Source organism: Lactuca sativa, chromosome 3, assembly GCF_002870075.4.
Source record: "Lactuca sativa cultivar Salinas chromosome 3, Lsat_Salinas_v11, whole genome shotgun sequence".
Lineage (NCBI taxonomy): Eukaryota > Viridiplantae > Streptophyta > Magnoliopsida > Asterales > Asteraceae > Lactuca > Lactuca sativa.
The window spans coordinates 35,848,654-35,857,779 of record NC_056625.2 but is presented as its reverse complement, the minus strand read 5'-3'; positions in this window follow the sequence as shown (position 1 = coordinate 35,857,779).

Sequence of the window (9,126 nt, the reverse complement as noted above, 5' to 3'; positions counted from 1 at the left end):
CTCACAATTTCCTTCACGTACAAATTTGCAAGCTTATCCATAGACCATTTCTCCTAGGCTGCTATGAAATGCGCACTCTTAGTGAATCGATCAACTACCACCCAAATCATGTCATGAACATTTTTTGTTCTAGTTAGTTTAGTGACAAAATCCATAACAATGTCTTCCCATTTACCCATAGGCACAGGTAAAGGTTCTAAACTCCCATATGGTTTCTGATGTTGTGTCTTGACTCTCGCACAAGTCACACACTCGGCCACATACTTTGGAATATCAAGCTTCATCGTCGGCCACCAGTAGTAGGGTTTCAGGTCTCTATACATTTTAGTGCTACTAGGATAAATCAAGTACATGGTCTTGTGAGCTTCTTCCATCAGAAGATCTCTGACTCCTCCTGTCTTAGATATCCAAATCCGATCTTGGAACACCTTCAGTCCATGACTATTTATACCGAACACCAATGTTTTGCCCAAACGTTCCTCCTTTCGGTCATTCTTCTTAGAAGCTTCCTCTTGAGCTTTCTTTATACTTTCCACAATGGTCGAGACTGGGTTTTGAGCATTCTAACACTTCCTAAGTGTACATGCAACCCTAATAAACCTTGGATCTATGTTTGTCTAAGATACATGCAAATAATTATTTTTCCAAGGTTCATATCCTAACTAGCATGGCATGGGGAACATGAATCAAATAAAGCTAGTAGAAATGCTTACCTTGAAGTTGTAGTTGGTTGCTTGGAGTTTTAGAGCCTAGCACCAATAGTGTGGATGCCTCAAGTGGAAATCACAAATCACCACAAACTTGGAACTTTGAGAGAATAGATACTACTATCTTGAAATCGGCCTCACCTCAACAAGTGTCAACTAGTGTGATTTCAAGAACCAAAGCCTCCTTTATATAGTGTTATGGATTAGGGTTACATCCATGTAAACCCTAATACCCATGTCTCTTCATTTCCATGAGATCCATGGGTTAAAGCTCCATGGAGTATCCATGGACTTTCCCATACAAGCCTAGCCCATTCCAAATAAGCATTAGCCCACAATATATAAATATAGAAGCCCATATTTAATTAGTAATATCTTTGATCTCTAAATTAATCCTAGATTAATTATAGATCAATACTAATTAAATAATATGATCTTATATTAATATATTAGAACTTATAATATATTAATAAATCATAACCTGTACTATTCTCAAATATTATCCAATAATTGTTCGGGTGAAGTGCAACCCAAATGGACCATGCCGGGTCGGGTCAAGTACATACCAAATATAGTTATGAACTTAGACACTATATCCAACAGTCTCCCACTTGGATAAGTCTAATAACTATAGTTGCAAGTATGACTTCAGGAACCGATCAGCAATCGTAGCTCTTTAAACTCTGTTGAACTAGAACGCGCCATTTAGATAAGTGACCATATAATCCTTTGTTCTAGATATTAGCCGGACAAATACATGGAACATTGTCTTGCTTATTGTCCAGCATTTGTTTCCCGATTTCCGATTTGTTTGACATAGAACTCAACTGAACACATCAATTTAGTTCTGACCGGGCCCGGTACATAGGTCAAAACAAAATCATCGAGGGGCCCAGATATCAGCTTCTAATCCAAGAAGGAACAGATAAACTTCGACTCATATGTTTGTTCTACCACTCATTGAATTACACACAAAGGCACGTTTTATAACATCGAGTTACCAATGCGTTTTCGTACAATCAATGCATAACCAACTCGTAAGTAACAAATCATATCTCTAGGTTTGAAGACTTATATGATATTACCGTCTCACGATCACTCGAGATAAAATTCCATGAAGTGATTCCAGTGAGCGTGGGTTGAGTCCAATGCTCAGAACTTGTGAGCACTCATGATTGTTGTAGCCATGTCCAACACCTTAGACCTCTGCAACCAATCATGACAGTCTTGATTCATACCTACTTCCGACATATGACCGACTGTGGAGGTTTGAATAATATGATATACCAAACATAATTATTCTGGAAGTCAAAACATGCAAAAGAAATATAGTAAACGATTGACAAGAGATAGCAACACTTTACTCATAAATAAAACACCTTTTATTCATCATCAAATGTCAATTACACTTTACAAATTTCATAATTTATCTAACTACTAAAACTTATATCATCCTTTAGCCCTATGCTCCGAGCATGCTGGAGATGCTTAACCCTACTCAGTCCCTTCGTGAGGGGATATGCTGGGTTCTCATCTGATGATACCCTCTTCGCCACGAGGATCCCTTCTTCTATTCGATGTCTGATGAAGTGATATTTTATGTCAATGTGTCTGGATCTCCCATGATCTCTTGGTTTCTTGGCTAAGGCAACCGCACTATTGCTGTCACAGAAAATCTCCATTGGCTCTTTTATAGCTGGTACAACTCCAAGGTCTCCGATGAAGTTCTTTAGCCATATAGCCTCCTTTGCTGCCTTGCTTGCCGCTATATACTCTGATTCACAAGTAGAATCAGCCACTGTCTCCTGCTTGGAACTCTTCCAAGTGATTGCTCCTCCGTTTAAGGTAAAGACCCAGCCCGACTGAGAGCGGAAATTATCCCTATCAGTCTGGAAGCTAGCATCACTATACCCTACAGCTCTCAAGTCATCACTCCCACCGAAGGTAAGGACCCAGTCCTTAGTCCTTCGCAGGTACTTGAGTATATTCTTTACCGCAGTCCAGTGTTCCTTACCAGGGTTCCCCTGATACCTGCTAACCATGCTCAAAGCAAAGGCTACATCAGGTCGAGTACACGTCATAGCATACATGATCGATCCTACAGCTGAAGCATAAGGAAGTCGACTCATCTCTGCTATCTCAGCCTCAGTACTAGGGCTTTGTGTCTTACTCAATCTGGTGTTACACTGAATGGGTAACTCACCTTTCTTGGAGTTATGCATGTTGAATCTTTTCAACACTTTGTCCAAGTAGGTACTTTGACTAAGTCCAATTAGTCTTTTACTCTGGTCTCTCAAAATCCTTATCCTTAGAATATAGGCATCTTCTCCTAGGTCCTTCATAGAGAAACACTTCCCAATCCAGGACTTAACTTCCTGCAAAGTTGGGATGTCATTTCCTATGAGTAGTATGTCATCCACATACAATACCAAGAAGCTGACTATACTCCCACTAGCCTTGACATAAACACAAGATTCATCTTCACTCCTAGAAAAGCCAAATTCCCTGACCTTTTCATCAAAGCAAAGATTCCATCTGCGAGGTGCTTGCTTCAATCCATAAATGGATTTCTCAAGCTTACACACTCTATTAGGGTACTCGTTGCTGACAAAACCCTCTGGCTGACTCATGTAAACATCTTCAGCCAACTTTCCATTAAGGAAAGCGGTTTTGACATCCATTTGCCATATTTCATAGTCATGAAATGCAGCTATGGCTAACAGAACCCAAATAGACTTAATCTTGGCTACTGGAGAAAAGGTCTCATCATAGTCCACTCCAAGAATTTGAGAGAAGCCCTTTGCAACCAGTCTAGCCTTATAAGTGTGTACTTTACCATCCATGTCGGTCTTCTTCTTGAAGACCCATTTGCACCCTACAGTCTTACGACCTAGTACATTCTCAACCAAGTTCCAAACTTGATTGTCATACATGGATTGTATCTCGCTATCCATAGCCTCTTTCCATTTCGCAGACTCGGGGCCTCCCATGGCTTCCGCGTAACTGTTAGGTTCATCCAGACCTACTAGTGTCTCATCACTAATAAGTGTCTCACCTTCCGCAGTAATATGAAAACCATAGTAGTGCTCAGGTGCATTCCTAACTCTCGTGGAACGTCTCAGAGGTACAGAATTGTCAATTGGCTCAACAGGAGTTTCCTCCTCAAGTTGATGGCTAGGGTTTGAAGTTCCTTCACCACTTGACTCTTGAAGTTCTTCAAGGTCAATTTGCCTCCCATTGTCTCCTTGGCTTATAAATTCTCTCTGACGAAAGACTCCTCTTCTTGCTACAAAGACCACATTATCACTAGGTCTGTAAAAGAGGTAACCAAAGGATCTTTGTGGGTAGCCGATGAAAATACACCTCTCGCTTCAGGGTTCTAGCTTATCATGAGACTCGCGCCTCACAAAAGCTTCGCAGCCCCAAATCTTGATGTGGTCTAGTTTGGGTACTTTACCAGTCCACATCTCGTGAGGATTTTTGGCAACTTTCTTTGTAGGGACTAGATTAAGGATATGGGCAGCAGTCTCTAAGGCATACCCCCAAAATGAGATTGGTAGCGAAGCTCGACTCATCATGGAACGAACCATATCCAACAAGGTTCGATTATGCCTCTCAGCTACACCATTCAACTGTGGTGTCCTGGGAGGTGTCAATTGTGAGACAATCCCACATTCCCTAAGATAGTCGAGGAACTCTGAACTAAGATACTCACATCCTCGATCGGATCGAAGCATCTTAATGTTCCTGCCCAATTGATTCTCGACTTCCTGTTTAAATTCCTTAAACCTCTCGAAAGTCTCTGACTTATGCTTGATTAGGTAGACATATCCATATCTACTGTAATCATCAGTAAAAGTCAAATAATAACGATTAGCATCCCTTGTGGCATGTTTGAAAGGTCCACACACATCCGTGTGTACAAGGTCCAACAAACCTTCACCCCTCTCACACGAGCCTGTGAAGGGTGACTTTGTCATTTTTCCAAGTAAGCATGATTCGCAACTATCATCTGACTTTAGGTCAAATGACTCCAAGACTCCATCCTTTTGGAGTTGTCCTATGCGTTTCTTGCTTATATGTCCAAGACGGCAATGCCATAATGATGCTTTATCCAAGTTATTATTATGAATAGAATCAATACACAAAACATTATTTCCTAATTTATCTACAACAGATACAACTTCATACACACCATCACAAGGTAATGCTTTAAAATAAAGAACATTATTAAAGAAAGCATCAATAGAACCAACTTCATTATTAAACGAAAAAGTAAACCCTTGTTTGTACAAAGCATGAAAGGAAATAATATTTCTTGCCAATCCTGGTGAATAACAACATTTATTCAAATCTAAATTAAACCCACTACTTAGCGATAAAGTATAAACTCCAATCTTGGTAACATGTAAAGCTTTCCTATTCCCCATGATTAAGTTTATTCTTCCTTGCTCCACATTCTCACTTCTTCTTAGTCCCTGCAAGTCACAACAAATATGAATACCACAACCGGTATCAAGGACCCAAGATTTAGAATGGGGTGAGTTATTAGAAATGATAGTGTAAATACCTGCATGGTTGGGTTTAACTTTCCCATCCTTTACATCTTGCTGGTACTTTGGGCAGTTCCGCTTCCAATGTGCCTTTTCATGGCAATAGAAGCATTCAGCCTCTTTTGGGTCAGAAGAAGGAGTGATGAAACCTTTCTTGGTTCCACTTGAAGAAGAGCCATCAAGGGTCCTAACCTTGGTACCCTTCGAAGAACTCTTTCTCTTCTTCCCTCGTCCTTTCCCGATTGCCAAGACAGGGGCGGAGTTCGTAGGAGTAGAAGTAGTAACAACCGCCTTACCCTTAAGACCACTTTCCGCGGTCTTTAAGAGTCCTTGAAGTTTGCTGAGTGTGACCTCTTCCTTATTCATGTGATATGTCATGCGGAATTGATCATAGCATGATGGTAAGGAGTGCAAAATGATATCTATTGCAAGATCCTCAAGGAAGTTCACATTAAGCTTCAGCAAACGATCCACATACCTTTGCATTTTCTGCATGTGGCTCGTGACGGATTCCCCGTCCTTCATCATGGTTGTTATCATGGAGCAGATGATTTCATACCTCTCTTGTCTTGCACTTTGATGGTATCTTTCCATCAAATCTTGGTGCATTTCATAAGGGTAGAAATCCTCATAAGACTTTTGGAGTTCCGCTGTCATCGTGGCCATCATGATGCAAGCCACTTTCGTAGCATCCCTTTCATGTGCCCGAAAGTCAGCGATCTCATGAGGAGTTGCAGTGGTCTCATCAATCTCCTTAAGCTCCTTGTCAAGGACAATTTCTTTGTCCTCGTAGCGGGTAATCATCCTGATGTTTCTGATCCACTCATTGAAGTTGGATCCATCAAAAGTGACTTTCCCACACAAATTCATAAGGGTAAAGGAGCCATTAGGATTAGAGCCAGAAGCAACATTGTTTGAAGACATCTGAAAAGAAGAGAACAAGATTAGTTTAGATATAAGAGAGTCCTTAATAAAACACCCAAATGTAATATTAAGGCTAGGATCCAATCACAATATTATATAACTTAGAAGAGGTATGCCGTAATCTAAGCTATACCATATTTGAAAGGTAGGTGAATGACGATTCACCAATTTCCACCACGAAAACCGAAATGTTTAAATATTAGGTTTTTGATTGGTTCTTAGAAATTCCTAGATTCTTTGAGATTCAATGAAATTTTCAAAGGCATGTTTCAATCTCGAGTGTGCCCTCCAAGTTTTGTGACTGGGATGCCGAGGATCACAAAACGAGGTGTGAAGTAACCATGCAAATTACTTGGTACCCTTAATAAATTACCCCTCAATCGATGTGCCGGTTAACCACACACGCTCCATCAATACTATGATAAATATTAAGTCACCCTTTACCTACCTTGTTAAGTCCAAGTTAGTGTGTCGGTTAACCACACACGCTCCACTAACGACTTAGACAAAGTGTAAAGTGTAATTTCATGGATTAGCACCTTATTCACATTTTTCCTAAAGTAACTAAGATTGGGAATTTAATAAAACATTTAGTTACTTTATAATATTCATCATAATTTTAATGAGAATTTGTAAGTCCTTGTCTTACCCGTTCGGCTAACGACCCTCCACCGGTCAAGCAAGCGGTGGGTGAGAGTGGACACCCATTAAGTTGCCATTTTATAGGCAACAACCTTATACCCACCTTATATACCGGCTTCGTGAATGAGGCGTACTAGCAGTAAGACGACTTTGTTCTTATACATACATACATACATACATATATATATATATATATATATATATATATATAATTATTAAATCATAATAATATAAGTATAACGGTTGAATTTTAACTTTTAAAATTCTAAGGGTTGGAACTAAAGTTTTTAATATGACTTTACTTGTTCCAAAACTTGAGGGCAAGTTTTGTAAACTTTCAAAACTTTTCATTTCTTGTAACTTATGAGTTTATTAGAGTAATAAAATGAAGACTCTTCATTTTTCTAACTCTTGTGTTCTTTTAATGGTTTTTTAATTCAAGTGACTTTTGGTTTTCCATAACTTGACGACAAGTTATGGACTCCATTAAAACACATTATGATCAAGAATTAAGCTACCACATAGGTTACAAATAATTCCTATGATCATCTAAACATCATAAGATCAAGAACATGAATATGAACACTTTCATGAATCAAAGATTACACTTAAAACTTTGTAATTTCGATAACAAGTTGTTGTAAATGGATTAGCAAAGACATTACACCATCTAAAACAAGTTTACAAGTACCAAAACAGTTTAGGGTAATGTTTCTAATCCATTTCCAGCAACTAAAGTCGAAAATCTGCACTCTGTCGACCCTACTCGCCGAGTGCATGAACCTACTCGACGAGTAGGTTGAAGATACAAGTGAACTCGACGAGTCCCCCCTTGGACTCGCCGAGTCCAGCAGTCAGACAACAAGTTTTTCGACTTTTTTTTCATAATATTGCAACAAATATCAAACAAACAAGCCTAGGCTCTGATACCATTGTTGGGTTTTGAGCATTCTAACACTTCCTAAGTGTACATGCAACCCTAATAAACCTTGGATCTATGTTTGTCTAAGATACATGCAAATAATTATTTTTCCAAGGTTCATATCCTAACTAGCATGGCATGGGGAACATGAATCAAATAAAGCTAGTAGAAATGCTTACCTTGAAGTTGTAGTTGGTTGCTTGGAGTTTTAGAGCCTAGCACCAATAGTGTGGATGCCTCAAGTGGAAATCACAAATCACCACAAACTTGGAACTTTGAGAGAATAGATACTACTATCTTGAAATCGGCCTCACCTCAACAAGTGTCAACTAGTGTGATTTCAAGAACCAAAGCCTCCTTTATATAGTGTTATGGATTAGGTTTACATCCATGTAAACCCTAATACCCATGTCTCTTCATTTCCATGAGATCCATGGGTTAAAGCTCCATGGAGTATCCATGGACTTTCCCATACAAGCCTAGCCCATTCCAAATAAGCATTAGCCCACAATATATAAATATAGAAGCCCATATTTAATTAGTAATATCTTTGATCTCTAAATTAATCCTAGATTAATTATAGATCAATACTAATTAAATAATATGATCTTATATTAATATATTAGAACTTATAATATATTAATAAATCATAACCTGTACTATTCTCAAATATTATCCAATAATTGTTCGGGTGAAGTGCAACCCAAATGGACCATGCCGGGTCGGGTCAAGTACATACCAAATATAGTTATGAACTTAGACACTATATCCAACAGAGACAACTTCAATTCTCAACGCTCTTGGATATCTCCCAAAACATGTCTGGTTTAGACATTTATGATCTTCCCAAATCTCTTGAAACAAGTTTTCCTAAATGAAGATGATGTCCCTTGGAAATCATACTTCTTTCACCTCCTCCAATTATTCTCCCTAACCCACAAGTTCTTGAAAAGGTTTAAGGTCACTCAAACCCTATTGGCAAGGCAAGGTCTAGGTGTGATCACATCTTGGAGATGTAGTCACATATTGACAAGCCGGGAGAGTTGGGTGTCAAAGTCTTGAGAAAGTTGGTGGTTCAACTACTTTCTAAGTCACATAGTGAGTTCTTTTGGAACACCTATGAAACAGACTATGACAAGACCCTTAATGATCTTATCTATTTTCTAAGATCAACTTCCTTAAAACTTGATGGACATTGACAATAGTGACACAGGAAATCCAGAAAAGCATTCTGTTCCCAAAGGAAAGGGATCGGCCATAGTCAACTCCGTTGACCAAATGGTAAAGAGAAAAAGCTAAGTCCGTGATAGTCCCGTGTACCTCTATCAAAGGGTCCATATGTTTATATTGTCAAAGAAAGGGGCATTGGTTGCGAAGC